The sequence below is a fragment of the Lactuca virosa genome, chromosome 7 (genome assembly GCF_052849685.1).
Source record: "Lactuca virosa cultivar CGN04683 chromosome 7, Lactuca_virosa_CGN04683_v6, whole genome shotgun sequence".
Taxonomy (NCBI): Eukaryota; Viridiplantae; Streptophyta; class Magnoliopsida; order Asterales; family Asteraceae; genus Lactuca; species Lactuca virosa.
This window is the reverse complement of record NC_136432.1, coordinates 291,282,065-291,302,472: the sequence shown is the minus strand read 5'-3', so window position 1 is coordinate 291,302,472 and position 20,408 is coordinate 291,282,065. Positions and strand designations below refer to the sequence as shown.

General features: G+C 35.5%; 1 long non-coding RNA gene across 4 annotated transcripts; it reads left to right on the top strand.

The window, feature by feature from the left end:
- Positions 1-7,400: 7,400 nt before the first annotated feature.
- Positions 7,401-9,999, top strand: LOC145125706 (uncharacterized). Of its 4 annotated transcripts, none has more exons than XR_013716126.1 (4): positions 7,401-7,598; positions 7,996-8,080; positions 9,203-9,260; positions 9,824-9,999. It is a non-coding gene; the product is annotated as an uncharacterized LOC145125706 (long non-coding RNA). The 4 variants fall into 4 exon arrangements; XR_013716125.1 differs by having other exon boundaries at positions 7,996-8,194; XR_013716127.1 differs by having other exon boundaries at positions 7,980-8,194.
- Positions 10,000-20,408: the final 10,409 nt, after the last annotated feature.

The following is a 20,408-nucleotide window of genomic DNA, read 5'->3' as shown; positions in this document are numbered from 1 at the left end:
CATAACTTATGAGTTTTAAGTAAAGCTTTAAAACATTTAATGAAGAGACTCTTGGACATCCATAACTTGAGGACAAGTTATGGAGCCATAAAAACTATTTATAAGAAAAGACTCTTCATATTTTTTGTAACCTAAGGCATATTTATGAGTTTTTAAGATTCATAAATGTGACTTTTCATATAACTTGAGGACAAGTTACAAAAAAAAACACATTTTATGAACAACTTTTAGATTAATTAGGATTGAAAACAACTAAAACACAATTTTTTTTCCATTAATCTAAACTAACTCATAAATCAAGGAAACATAGAACTTTTGGTAATCCATAACTTATGGAGTTAAATGCTTGTTTTATGATGAAACTTTTCATGTTCCATAACTTAAGAATAAGTTATGGAATTCTTTAAAACATTAACACCAAATTTTGTAACTCCATAAAAACTTTGAATCAATTTTTTTTTAAAACCTTTTCATATCCATAACTTATAGAGGTTTCAAAACACATAAGATCACAACTTTAAAAAAAACTTTTTGAGCTCCAAAATTTTATGACAAAATTTGTAACTCCTTAAAACATTTAGATCAAACTTTTAAAACTAATAAAATAATCATATCATTTTATCGTTTACTAAATTTGACCTAATTCAACTCATATAGCAAATGATTCAAATTTTACAAATAATTAGTTTTTCACAAAACAAGTAATTATCTTAAAATTTGACAAACTTCATGTTTTTTTTTCTTTTTTTTTCAACTTTGAAAATCAAACATTTGCATGAATATAACAGAAAACAACCCATGTCTCTGATACCACTGTTGGGTTTTTGTATACTACAACATCCTATGGTGCACATACAACCCTAAATACCTTGGATCTATGTTTTCTCTATTATACATGCAAATATGAAGTTTCCAAGATATTACCCTATACTAGCATACAAATATCATATACTTGGGTAATAAAATAGATAGAATACATACCTTTTTTTTGATGTAACTTGTCTTCACGAAGCTTGAGTGCCTAGTGCCCCAAGTGTGACACCTCAAATGGTTCACACAACACCATGAACACTTGGAATAACCTTGAGAATAAGGATACTTTGGTTCTCTCTAGTGAAATCGGCCTTGCCCTTTTTTTGTACACATACTAGTGCCCATTTCACCAACCAAGGACATCTTTATATAGTGTGGAGATTAGGGTTAAACCCTAATACCCATGACCTTTCATTTCATATGATCCATGGGTTAAACACTCCATGGACTATCCATGAAAGCTTAGCCCAACCTAAATGAACTTGGCCCATCACACACATATATCTTAGCGTCCATATTTAATTAGTTCCTTTTGATCACTTAATTAATTATAAATTAATTCTTGATCAATACTAATTAAATAATATGATTATATATTAATATATTAGAACTTATAATATATTAATATAAATCACTAGTATCCTTTTTCCTCATCTTGTCTATCTAATTGTCCCGATGCCATGCAACCCAAATGGACCATGCCAGGTCGGGTCAAGTCTTACCAATTATAGTTATGGACTTAGACATTAATCCAACAATACTATTATAATATTAAAAGTTTAATATATTATATGTATAAGAGCAAGTCGTCTTACCATTAGTAGGCCTCATTCACGAAGCCGGTCAACTCGGTTGACAATGATGACATTGGACATTGACAATGATGACATTGGATATCCAGTAAAGCTCTCTCTTCCCAATGGAAAGGGATCGGCCATAGTCAACTCGGTTGACCAAATGGTAAAGAGAGAGGCTAAGTCTTAGATAGTCCCATTATCAAGGGTCCATTGCCAAAGGAAGGGGCATTGGTTGCGAAGCTGCCAAATTTACCTAAGGATGTTAAAGTCAATAAGTTTGACTCTACATCAGGTAGAGCCCATTATCTAACTCTGTTAAGTTCTATTATGAGATCCTCATTACATGATGTGACTGGGTCACATGTTGATGTCTTAAGAATCAAAGAATAGAGAGAAATCTTAAAGGAAGTATATGCTGATTCTGATCGCGAAGGTGGATTTCGATCGCATCATAATTTTGAGCAGTTGCTTAAGAAGTTATGATATATTGCTAAGGAATAGATAACAACAATTTTCCATGTGGATTGTAAGGATAAGTTTTTCCGCAAAGTTTTAAAATAAAAGAAAATTGTTTAATTTTATTTATTTGAAGTATCCTTACAATGGCATTTGTGGAAAATTGTTGCTTATATGATTCCACTGACAGCAATATTGGAAAACGGATTTGATTCTTTCATTTGTGGTAGTGTCTAAATTTACCAAATCAGGAAAGTTCCTCATCGCCCAAGTTTCAATTGGACCGAAACTTGGAATCATGCAAGTTGAATAGTATGATGAATGAGAACTTTCAAGCATTGGAAAATCAAGACTAATTACTTGTTCACATGGATGTGTGAGTCAAGTGAAGGACTGAAGGGATCGAGTACACATTCTTGTGCACTGGTCATGTCCACCACAAAGCTCGTTAAGACTATTTGATTTACTAAAGTTTAGTAAATATGGTTATACTTACAAGTTTAAGTATAATTCTGAAACATTGGAAAAGTCTCAATGTATGGCAGAACGAATGGGAAGAATCAAATTAGGCAGAAAGATAAAAGTTTCTCAAATCTGAAAAGATGGGAGAGTACTTTAGTATCATGTTTGTGATCATCTTAATGATTTAGAAATCATATCACAATTAGTCCTCTAAAGGTCATCTTAGTGCATTCTTATGACTAAGAAGGGGAGTCATGAATTGTTGAAATGTTTAGATCAGGAAGATGAGTCATACTTCGTTCCAAAACAATTCTTAGAGTCATACTCCAAGATTGTAACTTGAGTGACATATCTTAAAGAAAGGTTTAAAACACTTGTCAAATGTAAGAGTAAAAGTGTCCTACTCTTGTACATTTGAAATTGGTAAGTTGTGATGTTTTGGATAAAACAAAGACCAACTAAGGCCAATTGTGTGAAGTGTTTGTCTTGATAAAGAATCCGCACTATCTCTTGAATATTTGGCAAGATAGTCTTATACGTCAAGAGGACAGTGGGAGTCTTAAAGATCCTAAAAGGAATTTCAAGAACTAATCAAGGATAAAACCTGAGGTTCTTCACTAGCACACGACTAGAGGTTTATAACCTATCGTGTTGACATATTTTGTGCCCATTCCAGTTAAAGTTGTCTTTGGATAGGAGTTCTGAAAGTTCTCAATTGGTTGCATAACAACTTGGAAGCAATGGCAGGCCCTGTACTGCCAGGTGGAAAGAAGTTAAGATTGCATAAGTTCAGTCCATATGAGTTTGGATTTGTCATTATCCTTGTCTTGTGACTATGGTTTTGACGATTCACATGGATAAGAACACATACACCATAAAATCTAAGGGTCATAAGGTTTCTCTCCGATTCATGAAAATGATGGTGAGGAAACACTTCCACCAAGTAGATTTGAAGCAGATGGCAAAAGGTCTAAACAATTGAGACTATGATTACGACATCCCTTTTCATAGTTCTGAAATTGTTTAGACACACATGCATGCTATCTAAGGAAAGGTGTATGATTTTGATAAAGTTTTATCAAAGCATCTCGTATCAGAAATCTAAACTTTGGTAAGAAAGTCAATAAAGTATTGATTTCTAGAAGTCCAGCTGATTTCTGAGTACATGTCAAAGCTAGTGGGAGCATACGTGTTATGCTAATAATCATCATGTTAGTGAGAGCATGATAATTATTGTTAGTGTTGCAAGTTAGCAATGTTAATTATAGAAAACAAAAGTTTCAATTCGTGAGGCTGCAGGGATTGAAAAAGTTGTTTTGCTATAATTAAGGGAGAGGATATACTTCATTTCAGTTCTAAAGGCTTAGATTGAGACCTTAATCATCTTTAGTCAAGAATATATATATGAGTTTCATGTTGGATTGGTTCAACTTAAGGAAATTCTATATATTGCGTTCTCAAATTCGATTATGATTACGGCATCCCTCTTCATAGTCAAATTTTGAAAACATGGCAAATAAAAATATTGTAGCAAAAGACTGGTCTAGAATCATGTCTTTATGTGAGACATCATGAATCGTGTACCATTTGCTTTGGGTACATGATCGATTGCATGTGCTATAATATTTGTCATTTCTAAATTTTTCCATATGCCCAGAGGCATTAAGAAGGGAAAAGGTCTAGAATTGGATATGACTAAAATGATTAAGCAATTGTCGAGGACAATCTGAGGTTTACCAAAGATTGGTTGCTAAGGGACAGTTGGAAGTATAGTGCTAATTTTGGAAGGACCATATTGACATATTCTGAAAAGAGGCATCTCTTGTTCAGAAGTGATAGTCAAAATGAGAATATGGAGTTGTCTCCATAGGTGGAAGTTATCTGTGTAAGATTAGAAAACTTAATGCAATAAGCATGTCCAAAGCAATGTACTTTGAATATGAGACTTAGTTTCCATGGAGTTGATCTCCATTGGAATACCTTATAATGACTGTTGACAAGTCTTTGTGACTTTGTACATATTCATTACAGGAGGGTCAGTGTATATAAGTTTAAAATCTAAACAGATTTCGATAAATGATAGGAATTTGAAGTTCTCACATTTTTCGATAAGGATTTGGGAGTGTGAAATTAGAATCATTGAAATTATGTTCAATTGGTTTATTTCACAAAGTAAGGATCATAGACAAACATAGAGTGCATACTTGGTGTATGGCAAAGCTATTGTTTAGAAAAACATAGTGTACATGCTTGGAGCATGGGACAACTAGTGTTTTTAATTCAGGTATAAAGTTGATAAAATCGAAACAATGAAATAATGAGTAATCAGTATGGTGATAAATAAAAGTGGTCTATTTAAATTCATAGGGTTTGATACCATATTTGATTCATTTATTCTTGTGTTTCATTTTGCATGTTTTGACTTCCAGAATAAACTAGGTCATTCTTCCTGAATGACTAATTTATTCAAACTATCCACAGTCGGTCATATGTTGGAAGTAGATATGAATCAAGACTGTCATGGGTTGGCTTGTAGAGGTCTAAGATGTTGGACAAAGCGGTGCTACAACACTCATGAGTGCTCATAAGTTCTGAGTATTGGATTTAACCCACGCTCCTTTGAATCACTTCATGGATTTTATCACGAGTGATCATGAGACGATAATATCTTATATTCTTAAAACCTAGAGATATAAGTTGTTACTATGAGTTGGTTATACATTGATTGCACGAAAACGCATTGGTAACTCGATGTTATAAAACGTGCCTTTGTGTATGATTCAACAAGTAGTAGAACAAGCCATATGAGTCGAAGTTTATCCATTCCTTTTACCTTTGGGATAAAAGCGATATCTGTGGGCCCCTCGATGATTTAGCGATGACACATGTGAGTGCTTGGCCAAGCCAGGACTGATTTGATTTGTTCAATCAGTCAGTCATCATAAATCGGAAATCGGGAAACAACAAATGGACAGAGAGAATGATTGATAATCCATGTCTTAGTCCATATGATATCTAGAATGGAGGAATATATGATCCCTTATCTAATGGACAAGTCATTGACAAGGTCAGAGTTCGACAGCGGCTTTAAGAGCTACGATTGCCAGTTAGGTTTTGAAGTCATACTCAATAATAGTTTTAGACTTATCCAAGTGGGAGACTGTTGGATTAATGTCTAAGTCCATAACTATATTTGGTATGTACTTGACCCGACCCGGCATGGTCCACTTGGGTTGCACTTCACCGGCACAATTTATATGGATAGTCTTTTGAGAATAGTATATTTATGATTTATATTAATATATTATAAGTTCTAATATATTAATATGGAATCATATTATTTAATTAGTATTGATCAAGAATTAATTTAGAATTAATTAAGTGATCAAAAAGAACTAATTAAATATGGACTCTTATATATATGGAATGGGCCAAGTTCATTTAGGTTGGGCTAAGCTTTCATGGATGGTCCATGGAGCTTTTAACCCATGGATTCTATGTAAATGAAAGGTCATGGGTATTAGGGTTTACATGGATGTAACCCTAATCCTCCATAATATATAAAGGGGTCCTTGGCTCACAAAATTAGCACAAGTGTGTGAAAATAAGAGTGGGCCGATTTTAGTGTGCATACATATTCTCTCAAGTTCTTCCAAGGTGTTTTAGTGATTTGTGATTCCATTTGAGGCTTCCACACTATTGGGGCTAAGCTCTTAAAGCTTGAAGACATCAAGCTACATCAAAAGGTATGTCATCTAACTAGAACTTTGTAGTATAGGTGCTTCATAATATGCTAGTTAGGATGAAACCTTGGAATAGTTAATATTTGCATGTATAATAGAGAAAACATAGATCCAAGGTTTATAGGGTTGCATGTACACCATAGGAGTGTTAGAATGCTCAAAACCCAACAACAACAACATACTGCTTCAGGCAGTTCGGTGTTCGGGCAGTTTTGGGATCTCGAGCAGTGATGGTGTTTTAGGTTACATATACGAACATAATAGCTGGTTGACTGGGAGGTGACAAGTCAGTCACAGTGGGATTGTCTGAGCCTTAGCCGAGTATAAGTGATCTGTAGAGGTAATTGGGCTTGTGATCCAGATTTATAGTGGGAACCTCGAGGTATTAGAAGTTGAGTAGTCAGTTGAGGGATAAGTAGGTTAGGTTCAACAACAATGATTCAATATGAGTGGTCTGTTAGGGAATCAGAACATCTTAAGACAACAGATTTTAGACGGAGTAGATGTGATCTCGTTGCGAGAAATTCGTTCACCTGCAGATTTTAAGGCTTTGCGAAGATTGGTCACGACTACCCTGGGAAGGCTAGGGCGTGCCCAGGATGGTGACCATGTTACTAGAGTGGTTGGGCGTGTAAGGAATGGTAAGGGATGATTTCGAGGACATAATCTAATTTAAGTGGGGGAGAGTTGTAACACCCCGTTTATTTATTAGATAAATAAATAAATTAATGAACGAATAGTAGCCCTAAAATAAATAATTATGTATAAAGGATGGTCTCGAAGAGCTAATTGTCACAATTTTAGAAGTCGGGGGTCAAAAGTGTAAGTTCCGGATTTAGTTTGTAAATATTTATGAAGACAGGGGCTCCGTGGTAATTATTGGGACTTAATTTGGAAGTAAAAGAAAAGGGATGGCTTAATATGTCATAATTGAGAATTGGGGATTAAAAAGGTAAATTCGGGATCAGTTTTGCAAAAGATCTTGAAGAGAGGGGCTGAATCGTAACTATTGGAGTCATATTGAAAAGTATTGGTGGAGTAGGGGCCAAACTTGTAAAAATGGGTGGAAATTTGTGAAGAACACGGGTTCATACCCGGAACTCCCTTCATTCCCGCTTCAAAAGAAGAAGTCCGGAAACCTAACCCTAGAGACGTCATTCTCCAGCCGCCACTATCTTAGGAGCACTGACGTCCGCCGCTGCTTGCCGCCGATCGCCACCTCCACAGTGTCGCTACCGTTGGCGCCGGGAACAAACGGGACAACGCCGGGGTCAGCGAATAGAGCGAGTTCGTTGCTGCGGGGTCGTGTGCGATTAGAAGTTCTTGGGTAAGCCATCTGCCATATCTCTCTCTCTCTCTCTCTCTTCCCCTTCGCTCTTCTCAGCGGAATGATGTCGCGTTCGTCAGTGGTTGACGCCGGTGGCCCCATGGCTGTCGTTTTTACTCGTTCCAGCCTCCTCAGCCGCCTAACCGGTGGTTGAGAGCTGTGGTTTCATGGATGGAATAGATGAGTAATGATGTTGGACCCGTGAAGTGCTTGTGGGAGCTTGATTGGCCCAACGACCCGAGGAAAAACCACCATGGCTGCCAACCATGGTGGCTGCCACCGTGTCACCTCTTTCTACCGTCACCAACCACCATGTGGAGGTCGTTGTGTGCGTGAATTGTTGTGTGTATGACCATATCTTATAAGAATAATGTTATGAAGGTCTTTGCATGCCCAGGAATCGGATGGAAACTCATCCCCACCGCCTGCTGCCCCCACTCCGCCTCGGTTAGCCACCATCTCGGGTGGCTGTGGGCTTTCGGGTGTGTTTGGATCGATATTTGGAGTACTTTTGTTGTTGTATAGGCTGAAGATCATAGTCACCACTACCGTGAGGTGGTGGCTGCCGCCATATACCACCGTCGGCCACCACCTAGGTGGTTGTGTGTGTGTGTGTGTGTTTAGCTTAGTTGTGTGTGTATGTTAATTTAGGGTTGTATTGTAAATTGTAACAAAAATGGAATAATGAAAAAGGAAACTCAAACCACCACCGTAGGGTGGTGGCTGCCGCCTCCTGCCGCCACCGGCCGCCGTGTCGGGAGGCGGTGTGCCTCGTTTGTATTGTGATTCATTTTGGGATGCTTGAAACCCTAATGGGCCCAATGAAGCCCTATTGGGCCTAGTGAAACCCTAATGGGTCTAATAAACCCTAATTGGCCTAAGGAAACCCTAATGGGCTTAAGAACTTGATTTTGGGCCTATTGGGCTAAGATGGGTTGGAAACCCTAATTAGGGTTTGGAAAACCCTAATGCCATGAAACCCTAATTTGGGACGTATCGGGACCACATCGAAATTATTTAATGAACTTAAAATATTAATTAATAATCAATTGCAATTAACCTAAGGCCAGGTGGGACTTAATGGATTAAGTCCTTAATGGGTTAAGTATGGACACTTAACCCTAATCGTCATTTTATGTGAAACCCTAATTTCACTTGGGTTTATTGTTGGGCCTTTCTACTGGGCATTGATGATTGGGTTATTAATGGGCCATCCAAGATCAAGCAAATGGACTAGAATAATTAATGGGCTTTAGGGTAAGGCCCATATGAAGGTTTGGGCCCAATTTGGAAAATTAGGCCATAGATGGGCCATAGTTTGGGCCTTAATGATTATATGATATTGGGCCATTAGAATGTCAAATGTTGGACTGGAATAAATGGATGGGCCTTAGAATAAGACCATGTAAAGGTTTGGGACCAATTTGGAAAATTGGGCCATATGTTGGGCCTTGAGCCATAGTTGGTCTTTTGGGCCTTTGGTTTGGGCCTTGGGCTTGAATCAAGCCAAGTTAGGGGTAGAGTAGTCTTCTACCCCCAAGCATGGACTTATGGGTATGTATTGAAACCCAATTATTAATTGGGTGTTATTTTGATGTTGACAGTTCGGGAACCTGTCATCCAGCAGTTGGGGTTGTGTCAACGGGACTTCAGCAGTGTGAGGTGAGTTACCTTCCAGTAGGGGTGGGTCTACGGCCACAATGCCGACCCACCAGTAGGAGTTGTTAGATGATTGTCTTTGTGATAATTGTCTATGTTTGCTACTACATGTTATGTTTATGTGCTAGCATGATATGATGTTATGTGATAGTGATAGTAGGGGGTGAAATAGTCCCTAGTTACCGGTCGACAGGACCGAAGGGGTAGGCCAGCACCCAGATATGCTACGCAGTATGTGATTTATATGTTTATGCTATGCTTTTATGTGGTAGTGGTAGGGGTGAAATAGTCCCCTGTCACCGGTTGAAAGATACCGCAGGGGAGGCAAGCTCCCGGTTACCGGTTGAAAGATACTGAAGGGGTACGTCGGGCACCCAGATATGCCTGACATGGGGTATGTCGGGCACCCCGGTATGCCTGACAGTGGGGTAGGTTGAGCACCCTGGTATGCTCAGCAGGGTAGGCCGGGCACCCAGATATGTCTGGCAATATGTGATTATATGGTATGTGGTATGATGGGGAAACTCACTAAGCTTCATGCTTACGGTTTACAGTTTTGGTTTCAGGTACTCGTTTTCAAAGGAAAGGAGCCGGCTTGATCGCATCGCATCACACTATGTTTTCCGCACATGAGATCTTTAGGATTACACTCTGATATGGTTTTATGATAATATGTTTTGATTATTGACACTTCGGTTTTGACATGAGATATTAATATGAATGTTTTTATACTGTTCGTTTATTATAATAACTTAATTAAAATGAAATTTTTGGTTTTGAATTTTGGGATGTTACAACTTTTGCATGGTGGTTCTCCTAGCAACCATCACTTCAAACCTCTCTCCTTCCCTCTTCTTCTACTCTCGGTCGAACCCTCATCCCTCACCCTCTCCACTTTCTTTCAAAATCTCTCAAAAACTCTCTCAAGAACTCCTCCTTGCTCCTCTAAATTTTCGTGATTTTGTGTGTAGTTTCAAGAGGGTTTTCATCAATATCATCATCCTTGGTAAGTTCTTACTTGAATCTATGGTTTAACTTTTTGATTTCATCAAAAATCTCTTCTTAAACCATATCATTTCATGATCTATACTCTTGAACTTCATAGAGTTTGAAAACCACCTCAAGGAGCTTGTTAGGGCCGAAATCTCCTCATCTTCTTCATAAAAAACCGAAACTTCAAAGCAAAGTGAGTTCATACCCCCTTGTTTTTCGGTTTTGCTATGTTTTGGGGGAGGATACAAGTTGTTATGTGTTAGATCTATGTATTTGTGCATGTTTATGTGTGTTTTCTAAGTTATATGTTGTGATTGTGTGAAGAACTTCATAGATCTTAACAATATTTGGAAACTACAACACTTTATACTACTTACCATAAGACAAATGTGCTAAACAAGTTAAGAATGTTGAAAAACTAAACAAAATCTTGTAAAAGGACCATTTTTGACAAGAAAACAAAAAGAGGAAGCCTCTTATGATATTCACGGCTTTTCAAGGACCAAAAGAGTCAGTTTTGTATAAAAATGGGTTTTTATGACATTATGGTTTTAAAAAGGGCCAAAGGTGTTAAATTTCGTATAATGGGCCTTAATATGGGCCTTCACGGTTTTCAAAGGGCCTAAATTGTAAATTTACTTTATGGATTAAATTGTCATTTAACACAAATTTGAGCCAAAAAGGTAAATTTACGGTTTTAGGGGCTGAAAATGTCAATGTAAATTATATATATATAGGCCGAAAATATCATTTTATCTAGGGCTGGAAATGTAAATTATATATATATATATATATATATATATATATATATATATATATATATATATATATATATATATATATGCCTAGGTTATTCTATTCAAACTAATTATTGTGTTATTGTATGCATAAATATGGGCCAATCATTTTACTTATTTTAAGAAACTGATTGATACATATTATTGAATTAAAAATAATCGAAAAATACCATCTAATTTAACTAGAAGGGTATTTTAGTCAATTAACATAGATTTAATAAAGGAAGTTTGCATATTTTAAGGGATCATAGATTCTATTAATTTTAAAATCTGATTTTACGAATTATTAGGTTTTTAATTCGGACATTCTGACAGAATATGTTTGAATATATTCAAAAATAAAAAAATTCTTGAACCATAAAATAATAAAAATATTCGTGAACATATTTTTCTTGTAGAATAACAAATTCTCGAACCAGCAATTGAAGAATTAAAACATAAATTATATTAATTCTTATAGAATACATCTAACAATTGCTAAGAATTACATTTATTGTTAAATAATAAAACTAAAAAACTTTCAAATCGGGAAAAAAAACATCAAAATCTAACAAATACACTAATTTATTCTAAAAGAATAATGTTGCTAAGAGGCGTCGTTCAAATTTCGTGGTCCGTTCTTCAAGCATCAACTTCTGTGGAAACAAATCCAATGAATAAATTAGTGAGAAAATATCTAAATTCCATTCCAGCATAATTGGAATTCGTGATTCCATTCTGATAGAATTGGAATTCATTTACCAATAATTATATTAATTCGAGGCATTCTAACAGAATATGTTCATGATTATCATAATAAAACATTCTTTTCTGATAGAATACTATATATGCAACAAATACAGTTTACAAAAAACAAGTAGACAAACCTGCAATCTTGCCCTTCTGATTTCTTTGTGTTGAGAAAATGCAACATAAAGAGGCTTGCTAGCAACCATCTTTCCATTCATCTCATTCAACTATAAAATTAGATACAAAATTTTAACTTTTTACATATACTATTCGAATATAATAAAAATAGTAAATGCAAATATCTACTTACTGTTCTAGAAGCTTTCTCAGAAGTGGAAAATGCAATAAAGCCTGATCCTTAAGTAGTTCCATTAGCATCACGTGTGACCTGTCACCTGTTGATAAACAAATACAATTAACAACTGATTTATACAATTAGTTTGTATCTAGAGTAGTGATTCTTGATTAACAAACCTTACAAGAACAAGAGAGCAATAGTGTAGGAGAGTTGATCGTCATATAGTTTGCAATTAGAAAAACTGTTTTGTTCCATATAGAGCAATACTCTACACCTAACAACCACAAAAAAGTAAAACCTCTTAAAAGTTGAGATAAATAATATAGAATCAAACCTAACACGAAGGGGACTGGAGATACTTCTACAAGTCAGGAACATTGATTTGGCGCTGAATTGCTCGTTTCCGATTCACAACAGGAAGAAATCTCATCATTCCGGCGAGCATTACTCCATCGCTAGAACGATCGATGAAGAAACAAAAGCAAAAATCAAACTTCCGAATCTACCTTCTGATTTGGCTTTGTTGTTTTTCTTTTCTTACCCTAGCCCTCATGTGCCTCAGCCCATGCCGTGCAGTCGTTCACGGTGGTCGACTGCCCCAACTGTGTCAACATCTTCTTCAATCCACCTGTGTAATCCAGATTGTTTAGCTGCAACAGAATGAATCCACCCTAAATTTCCTGCATAAAAGTTTCAGAAAGATAAAAATTTTTAATTGATGATCACAGACCTGCCATAAAATTGGGGAAAGAAGAGCTGCGATTGGTTCTGGAGATGGCAATGGTGTTTCTTTTGGTAAAACATAGAGTTATGGTGGGCAATAATCTGGATCTAAAAGACCTCGATTGGGTAAATAGTTTTTCCCGATTCCGAAATCGGTGGTGTTTAAAGGAAGAAGATGATAAATCCGATGAAGGTTTCTCGATGGTTACTGATGGTGTACGAGAGGGAGATGAGAGGGAAAAGGTTGGGGGCGACGATGAATAGAAGAGAAGAGAGAAGAGGTGGACGTGAGGATATATATTAAGTTTTAAAACTGATATTCCTAAATTAAAGGGATATTAATTGATTTATATGTTTACAATAATTAATTAAATATAAGATTACATATTTACCCTTTTGAAATGATTGGCCCATATTTATGCATATAACACAATACTTAGTTAAAACATTTGAACCTAGCTCTCTCTCACTCTCTATATATATATATATATATATATATATATATATATATATATATATATATATATATATATATATATATATATATATATATATATATATATATATATATATATGTGACATCCCCAAAATCACGGTCATAAAAGACCGATTTAATTTATGCTTTTAATATAATTTCAGAGTAATCCTTTGATTAAAAGAGTTGCAGAATTTGTTCCCAAAACAAAATATGATAAAATAAAATTTATCAAAGCATTTCTTAAAGAAATGTATTTTCATATATAACAAAACTCGGGATATCATGTTCCTGTAGAGTCGAATTTTGTTGTAATATGTCAAAATCTGTGTAATTGTCTTTTTCGTATGTTCGTTATGTATTTACTAAGGCATCTGTTTTTACGACGCATCAATGTTTAGCCTTAGTATTTTTTGTACTTTCAGTCTCCTATAAATAGGAGTTGAACATAGAGTAGATGATAGAGTTTTTCCAGTTTTCTATTATCATTTTGTACTCGTAGATGATAGAGTTTTTCCAGTTTTCTATTATCATTTTGTACTCGTGTTCATTGGAAGTAATGAGAGCTTAAACCAGAACTTATTTACTTCTCGTGTTCATCTTTACTCTGATTTTGATTCAAATACTCGATTAAACTCTACTACAATTGGTATCTGAGCAGGAATCAATACTGCAAAGATCTGATTTTCATTTGAATCTCTTGTTTTTGAGTCGTAAGTTTGTCTCAAAAGTTTCCGCACAGTAAGGTTCTGAAAATCATCTCTGATCTTCAGTTTTGATTTGATTTTGTGTTTGATTTATGTAATCGAGTAATCGATTTTGAGTTTCTGATCATTTCATACATCAAATTCCAAATTTCTTTAAGTTTTTCTGATAAATCATATCCGTACGAAAATGGCGAATTTCAACATGAACACGATGACTTCATTTTCTCATCTGTTAGGATCTTCTACGAAGATTCCTATGTTGATTCCAGAGTACTATGATCAGTGGGCTGATCGAATGGAGGATTACTTGAACGGATTGGATGAAGAACTCTGGAGTTGCATCACAAGAATTGTTCAACCTCCACCTGTTGTTCAAAATATCAGAACATCTGGATCAACAGCTGCAGTCTCTGATCAATCCACCAGGCTGAAGAACAATGAAAAACGTTGTTTAAGAGAATTACGAGCTGCCTTGCCACCTGTTGTTTACAACTACATATGTGGTTGTAAAACTGCAAAAGAGATCTGGAATACTCTTAAGGAAAAATATCAGGGAAGCGAGAAAACGAAGATTAATTCTTTTAAGCAGTGTCTTGTGGAACTGAAAGAGTTCAGACAAAAAGAGAATGAAACGATTGAAGTTTACTATGATCATTTTAATGAATTGATCTATCGATGCAATCGTTATGGAATCACAAGGTCATCTATGGAGTTCAATCTCACTTTTGTGATGGGACTTCGTAAGGAGTGGAGAAGTGTTAGCATGATGGTGAAGAATCAACAAAGTTTCGATACTTCATCTTTGAATGATTTGTATAATCAGCTGAAAACTCATGAAAGTGAAGTTAATGAGATGGCAGAAGAGTCGAAACTTAGCTTGGGAGGTCCTTTAGCTCTTGTTTCGAAAGTCTCTGAGAAGGAAGCAGAAGAGAAAGTTGATTATGATGAAGAAGGTTTTCTGATGAATTCTGATGATGAAGCGATAGCATTTTACTCGAACAACCGAGTGAAAAAGTTTTTCAAGAAACCTTTCAACCCCAAAGGGAAGCAGAGTGATGGAAAAGGAAGTTTCGTGAATAAGTCTGTAGGAGAGGAGAAGAAGAAATTTGAGAAGAATGATGCGAAGGCAACTGAAGCCAAAAGCGAGAAGAAACTCAAGGGTGATTCAGGTGTTGATTGTCATTACTGCAACGGAGCAAATCGTTTAGCTAATGATTGCATGCTTCGTAAGAAAGAGGAGAAAAAGAATAGGGTCAAGAACGAAGCCTATTATGTTGAAAGATTGGAAGAAGTTCGTGCAAAGACGAAAGGGTTATCTTTGGTTGCTCAAGGCGAAGGTGAGGAGGATGGAACTTATCAGATCTGGTCTTCAGGATCTGATGATGAAGAGATGCATAATCTGACGCATGGTGTTATGTTCGCACAGTTTGAAGATGATGAAAACGAAAATATGACTGGTCGCTGTTTCATGACCAAATCAGGAGACAAATCACCAATGACTACCAAGGTACGTGCTATTCTTTAATCTTTTAACATTCCTTTACAAGCTTATGATTCTGAAATAATTGCATTTGATGATATTGTTGCTTATTTTGATACAATTGTGGTGTCTGCTAGTAATGAAGCTAAGAAACTAAACATCCAATTGTAAGAGACACAAAAATTGTTAGATTCGAAACGAAGCAGAGTAGAGTATCTGGAATTACAAATTACAAATATCATGTGTGATAAGGATTCGTTAAGCAGTGATGTTAAAATGTTGTTAGCTCAAAGAAACATTTACTGTAATTCTGCAAAGAGATTATATGTTAAATTGACTGCTTTGCATCATTCGTCTGACATTAGCAAAGAACAACATAGGAAGTTATTACCTTTTCTAGCTTTCGAAAGAGAGAAAATTGATAGCTTATCTTATGATTGTGAGGAAACCATATCAGAATTCGATAAAGTGCCTGATAATCGATTTGCTTATGGTATTGTTAAGATAGATGAATATTTGAATGCTGATGAACTTGTTGAGATTGTGAATGATACCTTAACCAAAAATGAACAAATCAAAATTTTGAAAAGAACTGAGAATTCGAAACTTGACTCTCAATCTAATTTTGCTGATGTCGATGATAATTGTGATAGTTTTAGCGAAATCAGTGAAATTGAGGAAGAGGAAAGTGTCGATTGTTCACAGTTGTCTGTCATTAATGTCACATCTAAGTCTAAAGGAAAAGAAAAATGTAATGATTCATTGGTTAAGGTTGCCACTGACAAACCCTCAACTTCGAAAGGTTTTGATTTCGAAAAAGTAAGTGTCAGAGATAGTCAAACGGATAGTAGTGATGATGAGAATGAAGAATAAGTTTCGAACGAATCTAAGCCTGAAAAGCCTGTTTCAAAAGAAACAACCATTCCACGAGTTGTTGTTGATCAAGTGTTTGGAGACACTGAAAATTTCGACAAAGTTTTGTCTGAAAAAGGAGCCCATTATTTGGAAACAAATCAAGTGGTATATCCAAATTTTAAGTGTACAGATGATGTTGTATTTCCAAATCAAGTGTTTTTCACTACTGGAAATGTTGAAAACATCAAAGCAGAGTTCCACAAAATGGTCGAAGATGACAACAAGAAAACATCAGACGAAGGATTCTTTTCAAATCAAAGCACTGTAAAAAATAATCTAACAAAGAATTCGTATGATTTTCAAAGACAAAAACCACAACGAAAATGGATTGAAAAACAAGAAAATACAAAAGAACGTTTGAAACAAGAATCTAAAGAAACAAATGAGAATATGAAACTTAATTCAAACGAATTTAAGGATCGTGTTGAAAAATTTTCGAAAGAAAAATGAATTTCGAAAAGACAGGCAAGAAAGAAATTTTTTTGGCAAGTTGTGTCAAATGAAAAGGAATAAAAAATATCGACCAAGAAAATGTTTGAAAATGAGTTGTCCAAACCTGTACAAACAAAGTTTTCAAAACATTCAGGTAAAAAGGAAAATCCCGCTCAACCAATTTCGTCTGATTCTCAAAATAATTCAGTGAATTTTTCAAATTCAAAAACTTTTCAACTAAATGATCAACAAAAGAATTTTCATTCAAAAACAACAAACAATCAAAACATATTTTCTTTATATAGAACAAGTCAAAATTTCAATAATACTCGTCGATTTGAAAATGTTCGAAAATTTGAGAATGTTAGAAAATTTGAGAATGTTCGAAAATTTGAGGATGGTCGAAAATCTGAAAACGTTCGAAAGTTTGCAGACAATCAAACATTTGTGCATGATCAAACCAAGAAATCGGCAAAGTTTAATCCTCAAAAATCAAATTTTCCAAATCCTTCTGGGAAGCAGAAATCGAAAGTGTCATATACAAAGGGTTCGTCAAATGTGAATAGTATTGATCATTGGCTTGAAGGACAAGGAAAGATGTTTCAATCTCGTAAGTATTCCCAACAACAAATTCGCGAAGCATATGAGAAATATTTGAATGATTCTTCAAACGGAAGTTCCTCTTCCAAAGAATCCAATATTCATGTGCAAACATGGAAACCAGTTTCGAAAGACAAACCTGTTGCGAAACAAACTGAGAACCAAAAGGCGAATGTCAGTGACAAATCTAAACCTTCGAAAACTTATATTTCTGCCCCTTTACCTAATGATGTTGACTTAATTGATACTTTCAAATCAAAAGTTTGTAATTGGGTTTTAGGTTCTTCATTTCAATCGGTTTTCAAAGCTAATAACCAAGGACCCAAACAACCTTGGGTACCTAAATTCTTTCATTAATTGCAGGTTCTGTGTGACGAGCAATATGATGATAAATGGTACATTGATAGTGGTTGCTCTCGTCACATGACTGGCAAGAAGGAGAATTTACGTGATTATCGAAGTTTGGAGAATGCAGGAGTAGTTAAATTTGGAAACAATCACAAGTGTCAGGTGAAAGGATATGGCAAAGTCACAAATGGGAAATTTACTGTTAAGAGAGTTGCATATGTCGAAGGTCTTCAACATAACTTGATAAGTGTTTCACAACTTGTTATGGGCACTGGTAATCAAGTAGTGTTTAACGAAGCAGGCAACATCATTTCGAATGTTGAAACTAACGAAGTTTTACTCAAATCCAAACGACATGGTGACATGTTTACTCTTGATATCAAACCAATCATCGGCAAACCCTCAGTGTGTTTACTTTCGAAAGCTACATCAGATGTTAGCTGGTTGTGGCATCGATGTTTATCTCATTTAAACTTTCGAAATCTGAATAAATTGGTGGTAGAGGATCTTGTTCGAGGATTACCTGTTCTAAAGTTTGACAATGATACTTTATGTGCAGCTTGCGAACAAGGAAAACAGCATCGTCAAGGACATCCAATTGTCATAGATTCGAAAATTGTTGAACCGCTGGAACTTCTTCATATTGACCTTTGTGGACCATCAACTGTTGAAACTCTCAACAAGAAACGATACATTTTGGTTATTGTTGATGATTTTTCACGATTTACTTGGGTATATTTTCTCAGGTTAAAATCTGAAGTTGCTCAAACAATGATTGAATTTATCAAGAAAATTGAGACACGTCTGAAGAAGAAAGTTTGAAAAATCAAAAGTGATAATGGTTCTGAGTTCAAAAACAATGTGCTTGATTCATTCTTAACTGAGAAAGGAATTTCGCATAATTTCTCCTCACCATATACACCACAACAAAATGGTGTAGTAGAAAGGAGGAATAGGTCTCTTTGTGACGCAGCAAGAACAATGTTGACTTATGCGAATCTCCCTCAATATCTATGGGCTGAAGCAGTTTCGACAGCATGTTTTACTCAGAATCGTTCCTTCATTCATCGTCGTTTTAATATAACTCCGTATGAAATCATCAATAACCGAAAACCTAATGTCAAATTCTTGCATGTTTTTGGTTGCAGGTGTTTTATCATGAATCTCAAAGATAATCTTTCGAAATTTCAAGCTAAGGCTGATGAAGGATTATTTTTGGGATATTCAAATAATTTGGTTGCATACAGAGTGTTGAATAAACGAACACGAAAAGTTGAAGAGACATTTAATCTCACTTTTGATGATTACTATGTGAAACAAGTTGAAAAATGCTTCGAACAAAAACCAATTCTTAATGAATCAAATGACGAATCTGAAAGTTATAATTCATCTGATTTTGATGATGATTTAATTTTTGGTGTTCCAGATAGAGCTGCAGATGCTGAAGTCCATGCTGCTGATAATCAAACTCCTGAATCTTCGAAACATACTGATGAATTTACAATTACATCAGATACAACTGCTAATGGCGAAAGTATGCTAGATGCTCAAGTGGAGGGGGAGCACTTGAATATACCTTCAACTGTTGAGGGGGAGCATCCTTTCGAGGGGGAGAATAGCAGAGTAAATGAAAGTTTCGAGGGGGAGCATCATAATGATAATTATGTCGAGGGGGAGCATGATGATACTCAAACCATAAATCTTGATCAAAATGATGAATTTCATGACCTCAATGATAATATTTCTGTTGCATGATCCGAAAATGAAGAGATGTACAAAGATGCACCTTTGGACTTTGATCCAGCATATCCACCATTGGAAAAGTGGACAAGAAATCATCCGAAAGAACAAGTCATTGGAAATCCACAAGATGGAGTTTTGACTAGAGCTCAAATTCGTGCAAAGAATGAGGTATTGAATACTCATCAAGAATTTTGCATGTTTAATGTTTTCATCTCGAAAAATTGAACCAAAGACAGTTAAGGTTGCAATGGAACATTCAGATTGGGTTGTAGCAATGCAATCCGAACTGGCTGAGTTCGATAGAAACAAGGTGTGGAGATTAATTCCTAAACCTGAAAATGTTTCAATTGTCGGATTAAAATGGATTTTCAAAAACAAAACCGACAAAGATGGAAATATTGTTCGAAATAAAGCACGATTAGTCGTTAAAGGATATTCTCAACAAGAAGGTATCGATTATGAAGAAACCTTTGCCCCTGTCGCAAGACTCGAGGCTGTTCGAATATTTTTGGCTTATGCAGCTTACAAAGATTTTGATGTTTATCAAATGGATGTGAAATGTGCTTTTCTCAATGGTGAACTCGAAGAAACAGTTTATGTTGAACAACCTCCAGGTTTCGTGAATGAAGAATATCCTAATCATGTTTATATTTTAGATAAAACTGTATATGGGTTAAAACAAGCACCAAGAGCATGGTATGCAACTCTTACCAGTTTCTTAAAACAATCGAAATTTAAACAAGGATCAGTTGACCCCACATTATTTCGAAAGAAAGTTGGGAATCATCTAATGCTTGTTCAAATTTTTGTCGATGATATTATTTTTGGTTCTACCGACCCTGCTTTGTCTAGTGAAGTCGAAAGTTTGATGAAAAGCCAATTCGAAATGAGTATGATGGGTAAAATCAATA